This window comes from Lontra canadensis, unplaced genomic scaffold (assembly GCF_010015895.1).
Source record: "Lontra canadensis isolate GAN:19392208 unplaced genomic scaffold, GSC_riverotter_1.0 scaffold119, whole genome shotgun sequence".
Taxonomy (NCBI): domain Eukaryota; kingdom Metazoa; phylum Chordata; class Mammalia; order Carnivora; family Mustelidae; genus Lontra; species Lontra canadensis.
In genome coordinates this window covers 771796-786131 of record NW_022631113.1, presented here as the reverse complement: position 1 = coordinate 786131, position 14336 = coordinate 771796, and the positions used below count along the sequence as shown (strand labels likewise).

The 14336-nt window shown below is 38.4% G+C and overlaps 1 pseudogene; it reads right to left on the bottom strand.

Annotated features, from left to right (window-relative positions):
• LOC116857172 overlaps positions 1-13874 on the bottom strand; it is a 188769-nt pseudogene extending 174895 nt beyond the window's left edge.
• Between the last annotated feature and the right edge of the window lie 462 nt (positions 13875-14336).

Here is a 14336-nt window from a genome sequence, read left to right as displayed (position 1 = left end):
CCTGAAGGAACCAACTATTTGACTCACCCTGAGTGACCTTTTAATCACCACACAAAATCACAGCATCTTGAGGTCCTATGACTTAGGCATCAGTAAAAACATTTTGTCCACAATACAAGAAATGACAGAAGTCTGAGTAAAAGCAGATGTGTTGAAAATATCTACTGATACAAAGTGTATTTTTCAGGTATGGTTCTAACCTTGCAAGTATTAAACTTTAAAAAATTGATTTGATAGGGTGAGTAATGAAGTGGAAATCACTGGCTTTGGGATTAGAAAATCTCAGTACATTTTCCAACTCTGTCACTTAAAAACTGTGTCATTTCAATCCCAGCACTTAACCTCAATAATCTCATGTATATCCATCTGTAATTGTAATTCTCAACTAGGATAATACATGCAAAAAATTTCTATGACCTCTGTAGCTTGATATACACATAATTTTTATTTGTCACCATTAATGCCATTTCTAAAACACTTAAAGACTAAGAAGCTTTCTTGTATGTTTGTAGAAGTTTTTATTTCAAATCTCTCTTCTTGGTTGTGTCTGGTTTTGGAATAACTATAAAAGCTATATTGGTCTCCATGCAAAATATCGCCAGATACTTATTTAGCTTTATAACCACATAGGTTGCTGTATGATTCCAATTTTAAAAGCTGAGAAACTGAGGCCCAGTAAGATATATATGGTATAACCAAGACTACACAGTAAGGAAGTAGAGAATCAGGGTATAAACTCAAGAAGCCTGGTGGAAGCATACCAGCTCCTAACTATGACATATAGCACACGTTAAAAAAAAATTATTTGTTTATTTGAGAAAGGAAAGAGAGAGAACTCATAAACTGGCAGAGGGGCAAACGGGGAAGGAGAGAATCTCAAGCAGAGGTTCTCCAGGACAAGCATGGAGCCCAACATGCAGCTTGATCCCACAACCCTGAGATCATGATCTAAGCCAAAATCAAAAGTTGACACTTAACTGACTGATCCAGCCAGGTGTCACAAACCTATAATACCTTTTAAGAAGCTTATCCAAAGGTGCAACTAGTCAAAGAAATTTCTAAGAGAAGATACTCGTAAACCAAGCTGGGAAAGCATAACTTAGAATTGATGCCACTTAGGCTTTACATCTTTTTGATCACAAGTTGAAGACTGATTCCTGGGTTGTCTTTCATTAGATATAAAATTATTACTTCCCACTTTTCCAGATCCTTTTGTTTAATCTCTAGGCCCAACATGAGATGCGAACTCATGACCCCAAGGTCAAGAATCACATACTCTATCTACTCAGCCAGCCAGGAGCCCTTCCATTCTTCTAGATCCTTAATGACCAACACATTTCCTATGTGATCTTTTAAGTATTCATGTATCTTTAGATTTAAAGGACCTCAAAACTATAACAAATTGAAATAAGCATTAGATACAAGTAAATTATTACTTACATGGGGGAGGATGTAGTGTTTTGACCATATCTTTTAAGACTATGAAGCTCATGAACCTGACTCAGAAATAACCCATTTTCCCTGAGAGTCTGTTGACTGCCCAAGATGCTTGGAATCTCTCCTAGAATGGCTGAAGTCTAGAAGATTGTGCAACATGGAGCCAGCCCAAGGTGTGTGGTGTGGGTGGAGTCATTCATAGCCCTGCCTGTAGCTTGGACAGTCTCTTGAATAACACAGAATTATATCTCTCCACAAGAAAGCAGCTGTCATCTAATCAATGTGATAAATTGAGAAATAAACTTCTTTCCAAAATGGTTAACAATTGCAACAATTTATATTAACATGCTTTTACTTTTGTATTCTTTTTTTTATTCATGGTGTTTTCCCCACATTGCCTCTTTAATACAAATTCAAAGGAGTGGCACACTGAATTTTAGGTATGCTGTAACTAACACTGTACATATTTAAGGAAGTCCAGAACCAGGGACTGCATTTTATAGTGTGATTTAGTAGCTTATTTAAGTAGGAAGAAATTCAATATGTAACTTATGATACTGACTTAAGGTGAACCTAGTGTCACCAGTATAGTTTTTTCACTACATTGATTCTTCAGGAATGCCAATCAGGTCAAACTCTCCCCAAAATATTTCTAAACGTTTCCTGGGGGCAGCTGTCTCATGTGAACTTCACTTTCCAATCCTGCTGTTTACCTGTCACCATGCAGTGGTGGCTATTCTCTTCTGTACTCCTTACTGTTGGGGTGACATCTCCTTTCTTGGCAGGTACCTTGAGAGAGCATCTGATGCATCTGGGCCAAGATGGCATTTCCCAAGTCTACCAGCACTATTGCTCACAGTGCTGTTGAGTCCTCTCACGTTCAATTTCCTAGAGAGATTTTTAGTGAAACCATTCTTTATGTGTTTACTTGATGTTATGTTATAGATCTACCTTCCCAGTCCTTATTAATGAGGTCACAGTACTCCAATCAGACCATATCTCTCCTTCCACTCAATCCCACTTCCCCCTATATCCCTAAATCTCAGTGTTTTCCCAGTAAGCTTATCATTTACATGGACCTGGACAGATACTGACTCACAATTTTCCAGATGTGCCAGATTCACTTGAATTTTTTTTAATTTTATTTTTTATAAACATATACTATATTTTTATCCCCAGGGGTACAGGTCTGTGAATCGCCAGGTTTACACACTTCACAGCACTCACCATAGCACATACCCTCCCCAATGTCCATAACCCCACCCCCCCAACCCCCCATCCCCCAGCAACCTTCAGCTTGTTTTGTGAGATTAAGAGTCAGTTATGGTTTGTCTCCCGATTCACTTGAATTTTAAGGTAAATACCATTTACGCTCCAGTTTTCTGTATCACTATCTAAAGAGGCCAAGTTTCCATAACCTGGTAATGCAACAGTCATAATGAAAATGTATTTCCTTATTATGTAAGGGCTGTTTATGAAATCCCAGTACATTTCTCACAGCCAGATTAAACATTTTATTGCCTTTATTTTTCATCAAGTATGCAAATTCTTTTTAGCAGGTTTCATTTTTGATTTAAAACCATTTTTCATGAAAAACTAAATCATTTACGGCCATATGGTCTCATGACAATGCATAGTTAAGAAAAACTCAGTGAATTTTATACAGGAATGCCTCTTTGATGTCCTTTCAGGTGAAAGAAATGCACTTTCTAACCATAAGTAAGCTGCTTTAAGAAAGAACTCCTAAATGTCGATAAACATGTAATGTGGGTACTTGCCAAGGAGAAAAGATGTAGGTCAATACCATCTCCTTCCTTTTATAGAAAAAGAAGTTATGGTTTGGTTCCTAGCAGGAAGGGTCAGAATGATGTACTCACATATGCTATTTTATATATGGAAGCAAAATTTAAAAAGGTATGCTAGGGAAGATGCAAGATAAAACAAGAACTGGCAGAACTAACATGTGATCTGTTGGTATTTGGCACTGACATGTTTCACACGGTTTTTTTCCTGGATGCAAGGAGTTCAGGAGAAACTGCAGGAACTTCCAATAATAACATATATATCATTTCCTGAGAACCTACTGTGTCCGGGGCACTTTAGTATGAACTATATACTCCTTAACTTATTTTGGCCTTACCTCAGTATTCAAAAAGCATGTTGATGTTCCCACGTAATGACAAGGAAACCAAGGTTCATGGAGTAAAAGTAACTTTCCTAAGGATTATAGCTAGTAATTTGGCAATCTTGGGATCTGGGCTCAGGTCTGCTTGATTTGAAAGCCCAGACTCTTCCCACACTTCTAGGATGCCTTTCAGTAAATGAATGAGTGAATGAATGAATGAGCTTTTGGGTACCCTTTATTCTGGCCACCTCTCACATGGAATACTCAACCAATCAGAAAGCAAGTACCAGGTAATCAGGAAGCAACGTGGCATAGTCCTAGAATGCAGGTATGGGGAGTTGCCAAGGTTTGGGTTTGAATCCTGGGACCCCCATTCATTACCCGTGTGACCTTGAGAAACTATTTAATCTGCCTGAGTATATATTTCCTCATCTGAAATGAGGATCATAACCTTATTCTCAAAAGACTTTTAAGGAATTAAATTAGGTGATATGTATGTCACCTGATCCTATTCTTTTGAGATAATATTAACATACACTGCTCCTGGAGCCCACCCGCATGACCAAAGTCAATAATCCTCTCAGTTATTTTTGAGAGCCCCATTCTTGTCCCAGATCATGTTCTTGTGGTAGAACCTTGTCATGACCCCTTTTGCTTCTTTCCATGAGAGAACTCCTCTTCCAGACTGAGCCTCCCTCAGTAAGGCGCTTTCCTGATCCCTCAAGTAGCACTGTGGTTTGTGACAGAGTCAGGAAGCAAATAGTTTTCTTCCCACTTTTAGGATATACTTTACTATGTGGGCCTCTGAAGCATGCTTTTGTTTCCTGCCCAGAACACAGTTTCTTCCACAAATGCAACTTGTGCATTTATTGTGTCTAAATCATCTTTGGCCCACAGTACCAGCTAGCAGAGGATCGATGCCATGCAACCACAAACATTGTTCATTTCCTCCTTCTCTCTTTTCATGTTCCTTTTCCCCATGTCCATCTCTTTGCTTCTAGCCAAAATGTAGAAGTCCCCTTGAAGACTCACTTTCATAAGGAGATACCTACAAGAGCCACTGGCTCATGCATTTTGCCAAATTCTAGACTCTGAATCCCAGTTTGGCTCACCTCAGCCTGATAAGGAAATTTTATAGCACAATATCTGTTGTATGCCAACTATTCAGTAGGTTCCAATTGCCTTTTCTAATCCTGTCATTATGTTTGGACCTTCAGAGATTTAAAGCAATGTAATCTGGATGCTCTAGGATGTGACAGTTGAAAGTAGTGCTATGAATGTAGCGTAAAGAAAGAGAATTATTACTTCAAATGCCTTGCTGTTAAGTAGACAAACATCAGGATTCGCTAACAGGACAAATGCCTACAAAAAGACTAAATAAAATTAGATATGAACATTCTGCAGTGATAGGCAAAGAGAGTTTTCCCTTATTTTCTCATTTAAGGAAGATATTCATGGGAAAGTTTGGATTTCAGAGTCTGATTCATGAAGGTATTGGAGGCTACATCCACTCATGGAAAAAGGATCTAAGGACTAGGTGAGGCCTAAAAACATTTTTTTTTTTTTGAGGTGAAGTATGATAATCCAAGAAATGAGAATAGCCAGAAAAGCGTGGGGAGGTAGAGAAGCAAGGCAAAGAAAGGTCACCTCTGTTTTCAGCTGATGGTGAAGATGATTTCAGTGCAGAGTGTTCTGGCCTGGAGGGTAAGTGGAGGTGGTAGAAGAGGAACAAAGGAAGAAACTGTCATCAGGACAAAGGTAGAAAATTTGCATCCTGAACTGAGAACAGCACTCCATCCTGAATAGAGAGTAAAGGTATTGGAGAAGCAGAGAATCTTACCACTCAATGGAAATAATATAGAAAAATAATGCAACCTTCTCAAAATACCACCCCTGTGTCACCATTCTTCCTTAACATCTAATATCTCTCATTACTCCCTGAATCCTTAATATGGCCTGTAAGACCCTGATCACTCTGGCATCTACCTAACCCTCCAGCCTAGAAGCACAGTTCTTTCAGTTCCTAGAATGTGTTGTTTCCTTATATCAGAATCTTGTCCATGCTGTTCTCTCCCCGCAATACATGGCTTCTGGTCTTGGCTGCACTGCTAACTTGCTGGACAACCACCTCCAAGCCACTTCAAGTCTCTGAGCCACAATATCTTCATCTTCCTTAGAGGGAATTGGGTAGGAATATGTCTAAATTCCTCTCCAGATCAAATATTGTATGAGTCTATGAATATTCAGAAGAATGTTATTAGCATAATTCCAGGCTCAGGGAAAAGGGAAGGTAATTGACATTTATTAAGAGGCCACTGTAATGCTTTGTTTTGACCTAGCAAGAAAAAGGCATGCTTCACTTACAGAATTTCTCCAAATGCCTGTATTGCAAGGAAGGAAAAAGTAATCATAGGGGGTAAAAGTAGTTGATAAAAATGTTGCCTTTAAAATTTTGTTTACTAAATCATGTAAGCCAATAAAGAAACCACTTCCATTGTTCCTGCCAACACTACAGTCATTATATTTGACTGCAGTTTTGACAAATCGACCCCCTTTCTTTAAATATTTCTATAACCCTATGTGTTTACTCTGTGTGCCTTCTGAAAAATCACTCTAATCTTCTCAAACTCCTTAGTCTACCTCTTTAGCTAAGATTAGGATATCATAATTATTTTCAACTGGTTTTCAAATACCTGTCTTATATCTGTTCTTCATCTTATTTTCTGTTCTAGAGATTTTCCCACTTCCTCAATAATATCAGTTCTCAAGGAAGGAGTTAGCCAGGGAGGAGGGATAGAATGCAAGGCAGGATGGAATCTGGGAAATGAGGAATGGACAAGAGAGGATGGAGTCAGCCCCAGGAAAAGCTGTCTCCTGAAAGGGGCCAGTCGTCACCAACCGAGGTCTATGGAGGTCATGGAAACATAATAGAAGAACTCACTAATCTGATAGAGTTGGGCGAGAGTCTCATTCAAAGGTGTAGGCGGTGCTGAAGGTCAGGAGCAGAAAGAGTAGTAGAAAACCACAATATTCTACTCGAATCTACTCAGATGGGGGAAAGAGACATCGAAAATCAACTGGATGGAGATATAAGAAACTAGCGAAATGGGGCAAAAACGGGGCTTGAGACTGGAACAAAGATAGGGACTCTTTCTTTACAACAAACCAAAATTGTAAGTTCTTCCTCTTCAGTATTTTCTGTCTTCATAGGGATTTTGTGCCCGTCTTTCCTTTCCAACTCTGATATACATGAGGAAATGATATAAGTGAGGAAATACATTGTACCACATGTAAACTAAGGACATACTTGTGAGCAGAAAATAAAGCCCATCATTATTTAATTCCTTTATTTTACCAGACAAATATTTCCTTAAAAATGGATAGCACACATTAATATAAATGGAATTATTTAATTCAACCTTGGTGTAGAAATGATAATAGTTTTATTAATATTATTCATTTAAAATTCAATGTTAATTCTGAATTTTGAAGTAAGTGCAAACTGAGTGACCCTAACAATAATACGGGGTTCTTCAATTACATATGCAAATAGGAATTCATGGATAAAGCTAGTGTGGAAATAAGACTCCCAGTCCAGTGATAAGAATAATAAAGTCTGTCCACCTTCTTATGGTATTTACTCTAGGATAACCTTTTCTTGATTTGATAATCCTGTCTTACTCAGTGTTGAGGGGAAGAAATAACAATAAATCAGAACACACTCTTCCTATCTTTAAAAAAAAAAAAATAAAGATTCTAGCTAGGTTCATGAGGTTTTAAATCCCAAGTTCTTGATATCCAGGGGGAGGATGTCCATTTTCTACAAAAGGATGAATTTTGCAAGGGATTCATGTTGGCAAACCAATTAGGATAAAGTCTTACTTAAAATCACTTCTACCTGTTGTTCTTTCTATGATGGAAGTGTCCAAAATTTATCTATGCTTGAGGGCACAGAAATTCAGTTCTTTGAGGTATCAATTTCAGAGGAGTTAAAGTTCTTCTTTGAGAAAAATTATGGCCTTTTTCAGACATAAACCCCTGCACTACCCACGGTGACTTTCCCATGGTCAAAACAAGGATACTTGTGAAACTCCTCAGTTGTCTAAGCTTTATCTAATTTGCTACTTGAACAGTTGTTAAGTATGAGATGTGTACTTTTATTTAATCAATAGCTCACAAGATGGGCACTTGAAGCCTTTAAGAGCACATTCAGCTCTGATTTGACTGTGATAAACTATTTGCCAAAATCTCAGCAGAGATGCTGATTTTGGGGAGGAAAAGAGAGTTTATAAAGGAAGAAGGAAAAATGGTGACACTTGAGAATCACTATGAGTGCTTTTGCAAATATTACCCTGGCAACTAAAAATTGGATCCTTGGGGAGACTTTAGCGTCCCAACCTTGTCCTTTCTCATTCTCTTGCCTCTCCCAGCCCACATCAGCCTTAATTCCCCAAGGTGAGAGTTGCATCTTCAGACATACTCTTACTGATACTAGAAAATCCTCTTTCTCAAGTTTATGGGGCCATCAGGAGCCCAAAACATGGAAAATACTGTGGTCCCCACTGACATTAGTTCAAAATGAAGATAACTTTAGTAGTCTAAATAAAAATCAAATGGCTCAAAGTGAAAGAATTCACACATATACAGAAATTGAAACAGTATTTTCCCAGATTTTTCTTCTTTATTCTCTCCCTTTTTCTCCTGTGTTTTGCCTGTTGGGTTATCCAGCACTGGCTGGGGCAGAAATATTTGAGGACCACTGATCTAAGGGATGTTAACTTTCTATTCCTTCAAAGTTCTCTAAATGCTATTACTGACCTAGGTGAGGGCATCTGAAAGTAATATACCTGGACTATATTATCTTATTTTCTGGAAAAATGCCTTCACTGAATTACGATTTAATTTTATGCCCTCAGCTTTTATAAAAGGTCATTTTTGAAGAATAGTCATTCATCCATTTGGAGAGCCATTCTGTATCTTTTGCAAAAGCTAGTGAAAGACTTTGAACATCATGTAACCTAAAGTGTCTTATATAAGCATTCGTATGGGATATTCTTCTTATCATGTAGAAACGGAACAATGTTTTTTCTTTCGAGTTTCTACTCTGCTTATGGGGGGAGCATTTAAAACTATCTAATCAAATACATTTTGCTTTTTGTTTGTTAAATAGTGCAAAATTCATTTGAGGTTTTTTTTTTTTTTTTTTTTTTTTTTTTTTTTTTAATTGTTGTAACTAGCTCACCTTCCTAAAGGAAAAATGTTTCTCTCAGCTCGGGGTAAAATATCATTCCATGTCTCCAAAACGATGGTTTGCTTTTCATCTAATGGACACTGAATTTTAACCCATCGTCTCCCTCTTCACATTACCTTCAAGGAAGAATGAAGCCATATTTTTGCCCTCACCTCCAATAATCGTACAAGGTTTAATGAGGTGCATTTTGTTTAGCAGACTCTGCTAGATCCATCTCATTCCCCACCCTCCCTTTGCTGTGGCCACGTGTCCCCTACTTAGGTCCTACTGTAGTGAAGCTAATCACATTGTTAATGTCTTCAAAGAAGCATTTTTAAGCCTCCCCCACTTCATATTGCTTAAGGGAAAATAAAGGAATGGATAGGTAAATAATTTTAAACAGCCACCTCAGATTTTTGTTACATTCATTCTTTCTATAATTATTCCTGGAATACCCATTTTCACTTTCCCATTGTAAAATTGTATGATTCCTTCCTGAAAGTAGGCATGGGTATGATGATATTTTAAAATATAATGATAAAATAATAATAACAATAATAGTGTGATGAAAAGTTATAAAGGAGGAAGAAAGACCAAGCCTCTGGTTTTGTAAGTAGGCTGGAGAATGATGAGAGCAAGTGGCCTAAGCTTGAGAGACATTATGAAAAAATCCGGGGAACACACAAAGCATGACTAATTTTTATTGATGAGACTTTTCCCCAGTTCTCCCTTCCTCCTGATTTTCTCTGTTCTAGCACCCCCCCATACAATTTCTTTATTGAAATCTCTACGTTTATTACTCCCATTTCTTCTCTCTTTAACACCCTTCTAAGTACTAAAAATGCCCTCAACTATGGACACACTCAGGTCTAAATCGAGAAAATGTAGGTAACATAATAAAACTCTGCAGCAGCCACATAGCTAAACTTCAACTCCCCTTTGAAGTATGCGCCTTGGTACAACGTTGACCGTAGAGGACCTCCCCAAGCCAAACTCATTTTACTGTTAAGAGACTATTCTCGGAATCACATGTGGAGAAGTGGATGTGGGCATAAAGCTCACAGCGGCTGAACGTAAAGAGGACATGCTTTAGCATGAACCCGTACAAATTAATAAGATGAATAATAATAATAATTTATGAGAACCTATGAAGATAATGTGGGGGAGGGAAAAATACAGCTGTGAGGATTTGTGAGGATAATCAATGAGGTGATTTGGTAGCGCTAAATATTGTATAGATTGCATATGACGCTAATTTATGGCTTCCTTCCGAAATACCATAGTAGCTTTTCCTTTGGCCTTGTGGATGTCGCCATCTGTATCACTGGTTCTCGACATGGAGTGAGGGGGAGGAGGAGCAATAATTCTGCTCCTCAGGGGACATTTGCTAATGGCTGGAGACTTCTTTGGTTGTCACAGCTTGGGGAAGCAGTCCTTGTGGCATCTAGTGGGTACAGACCAGGGAGGCCACTAAGCATCCTATAATGCACAGGACAGCCTAGACAACAAAGAATGATAAGGTCCCAAATGTCAATAGCGCTGAGGTTGAGAAAACCTGCTATGCATTCGCCCTATGCTGTTCTGCTTCTGCACTCAGTCATTTAGCATTTTATTGTGCATCACGTTCTGTCCACAATACCTGGCCCAATGGAGGTCAGAGCATTGTAGAAAACAGAGTCTCCCTCCTCTCAGTGTCCACGGTGTCATTCAGCATACAATACACAAACAGAAGTGATAAGTACAAGTAGGGTGACTTTTGTTGTTTTTTGTTTTTTAAAGATTTTATTTATTTATTTGACAGAGAGAGAGAGAGAGAGACAGCAATAGAAGGAACACAAGCAGGGGAGTGGGAGAGGGAAAAGCAGGCTCCCCGCTGAGCAGGGAGCCCAATGGGGGGCTTGATCCCAGGACCGCGGGATCATGACCTAAGCCGAAGGCAGATGATTAACTTTTTTAAAAAAGTGCTTTATGAATATAGAAAGAAGGAGAGATCATTCATTCCTCACTTGACAGAGGTAAGGGGAATCTTCAGGGACCAGTGGGCATTTGAATAAGATTTTTGAAGGTTGGGGAGACATGGCCATATCACATAAGTCAGTATATGAGTGCATAATAAAATATTTCCTCTCAAAAACATAAACAACATTGGGGCGCCTGGGTGGCTCAGTGGGTTAAGCCTCTGCCTTCAGCTCAGATCATGATCCCAGGGTCCTGGGTTCGAGCCCCACATGGGGCTCTCTGCTTGGCGGGGAGCCTGCTTCCCCCTCTCTCTCTGCCTGGCTCTCTGCCTACTTGTGATCTCTCTCTGTCAAATAAATAAATTTAAAAAAAAAACCATAAACGACATTTAAAATAACAAGTTGCTTTCACTTACATTACAATGAGAAAAAGACACATGAAATAAATTTCTCTTCCTCTTCCTATTATCGATTTCTGTTCCTTCAGAGAAAATATACATGGAGATGTCCTCCATTATCCATTATGCTGCCTTGGAATTCTCTACTCTCCGTTGGCCCAAGGGACCTTACAGAGGATCTTGAACTACATTCAGGAGTATTTGAAAGCCAGCTGACCACAATGTGATTTTTGCACTTCTGCGTTACATCTCATCAGCCAGGGAACGTATCCCTACTTTTCAATCAGCTGCAGCAGTTGCATTGAGAGAACAAAGTCTACACACAGGTGGCCTGGTTTATGCACAAATTTCTTGTACATTTGATCTTTATGAGACTACCGAGAGTATATTTTAATTTTTATTTGAGGGAACTGAATAACCTACATGTTTACTTGCATTGGCATTATGTTTAAGGAGACATGATTAAGAAATTCTAGGATCCTCCCTAGACAAAAATAGCAGGTATATATTTAGGAAACTGTAAGATTCAAATGGACTAATAAACCAGAGGTCAATCACACGGAGACTCACCCAAGAGAGTGTCCTAAATTAAAGATCTATGGGAAAAGTGAATCCAAAAGAGTCTTCTTTTTGCTGGAGATCTTGTAATCATTCTAGAATATAAGCTGTCTTTCTCTGAAAGTATATATTCGAATGATCTCAGAAGCTATTGAAAAGAGAATAAAGCATATTCTCCCGTTGACGCCAAAGTACTAAAGATCTCCCTCTCTAATCATAGCATTTATGTGTTTTATAAATATGGACAGGCGTTATGAGCTATAACTCAAATATACATTTGTAAAAAAGAAAAGGTTAAACTGTACATATTTAATAACGTCTTATGAGATCGCACACGTTTCTTGTTTTATGAACCGCTTTGTTCAATATCTTACAAGCTGCACTTTAATCCCAATAAAAAATTTTTTTAAGTGGAAATGACATTAGGACTGGAAGGGGCACCGCGGACTGGGCTCCTCCATGCTGGTGCGTCAGCTTTTTGCAACCTGGAGATACAGATCTGCATGCGAGTGTCACGACCGGGGTCACCGCCAATGCTTGGTCTGCTACCTCCGAAAAGTAATAACTCTTCCTACTGCCCGGCTAGATAAATATCCGATTAAAGCAGGGTCTAAATGAATCTGCAGAAGGTTGGTCCGCACCGAGAGGTAGAAGTGTTACCGCTCCGGGTTTCCAGCAAAGCTTCGGGAAGCCCTGGGGGAAGGAATGTAGGCCATACGGAAAGGAAGCCCAGGACGGGCAAAGTGATGGAGTTTCAAACTGTCTAACTTTTCGGTTGTGTGTTTTTTATATGTTAAATATGGTTCAGAAGATTAAAGTCTTCATTTTAGGCAAAGAAAGGAAATAATGTTTCCTGTCCCATTTGCCAAGCTAAGTGAACAACTGTTCCTGCACAATTAGAATTGTTAATTGATTTGAAAACATAGGGCTTTGAAGGTGGAAAACCGCTGACATTATTTCAATGGGGAAATACACTCCTGAGAGGGAGCACTGCGGTACAATTTCTCTCCTTGTTTTGTTGAATATACATCTATAAAAACACTGTGAATCATGCAGTAAAAACTGCTGTGCTGATATCATAAATCTCTGATAATAAAAATTTCATTGTTGAAACAATAAAATAGACTTTTATTATAACACAGAGTATCCACCTAAACATTGTCCTTTTAGCTTCTTCGAGTTAAATGTATGCACAGTTTTACAGTCTATAAACAGATCTGGAATAAAAGTTAATAAATGTCAAAATTTGCATTTCAAAAAATTCTTGCTGCATTTTAGGGAAGATCAATCTATGAACCTTTCAACATTATGTCAAATGAAATGCTAATTGTACCTTTAGGAATTTCAGAGACAGTGACAAGAAACTAAATGCTCTGTTCCTTTGCATCAGCAAGTCGAGGATAATTGTATATCTACTCTTGTGAACTTCTAAGAAAAAAAAAGAAAAAAAAACTAAGAAAAAAGGGTTTTCTATTCTTTAACTCAGGAGGGTAAACTCTTTTAGCCACCCTCCATCAATCTACCTTCAAATAAAGTGTGTTAACATGTTGACAGTGGACAAATCACACAGTACTGCATTTATTCATTTTATAATAGGTTTGTCAAATGAGCTTCAGTTAAAGAGATTTAGGAGTAAGAAAAATTTTCAGCCAGAAATAACCGACTTATTCCATTCAAAGTGATGTAAGGTTTAAAGGGGGTACTTCTTAAAAGCCTAATCTTTATTAAAACGCACAATTTTTGAAGGCTAAGTCACCAAAATAAATATCAGGCGCCCAAAAAGTGCTTTTATTTTCCCTGCCCTTAAGATAAAGAACTAATACATCCCTTCCCTATTCTGCAATAAATCGTACCACTGAATCTCTAAGAGATACAAATTATCCTCTATACTGTCTTCCAAGTGTGAGTATAGATTGAGCCAATGAGCAATGTTATCTGGAAAATAGCACTTAGTGGAAGGTTTGTGCCATTTTTTTGAACATTATCCTATTTGTGGCACTGCCTTCATTCCAGAGGCAAGCTGCTGAAATATTTGGCACACCTGCCGAGCAGTGAAAAACGACAGTCCGTGCAGCTGGAAAGTCGCTCAGGTTGTTAACCTGCAGCGTTTGGTCACCTATCACCACTCTAAAAGTAAAATAGGCATTTTCACCTTCTTCAAATACCATTATCGATAGTGTTGAGTCAAAAGCGAAGATCGTTAGCCTCCGTATTTCTGGACCTCTACATTGTCTGCTGATATGGATTAGGAATCCGAAGCAGAAGCACTTTGGACATTTGAAAGACTTCATTTGCAAAGTATATTACACGGGGCCATTTCCAGGCTCGTGCTGGACAGCCGATTTGTAATCCTGCGCCTCAGAGGAAAGAAAAACACCCAAGCGTTCTCACACCAGTCACAAGGTGATTTAATAAATTCTGTGTTTTAAAAAACCCAGACGGAAATAATGCATATTTTTTGCTCTATGAGGTGATGACACTTTATCTTAGGCAAACTCTAAGTTGCCCCCAAATGTTGTATTTTCTGTCTCCATTTACTCTACCGGTTGTTTGCTTAGTACATGAATATATTGCACTTCTAATCCTGCTAATCCCGAACAAAAATGGGAATTCTCTGCAAGCCAACAAAA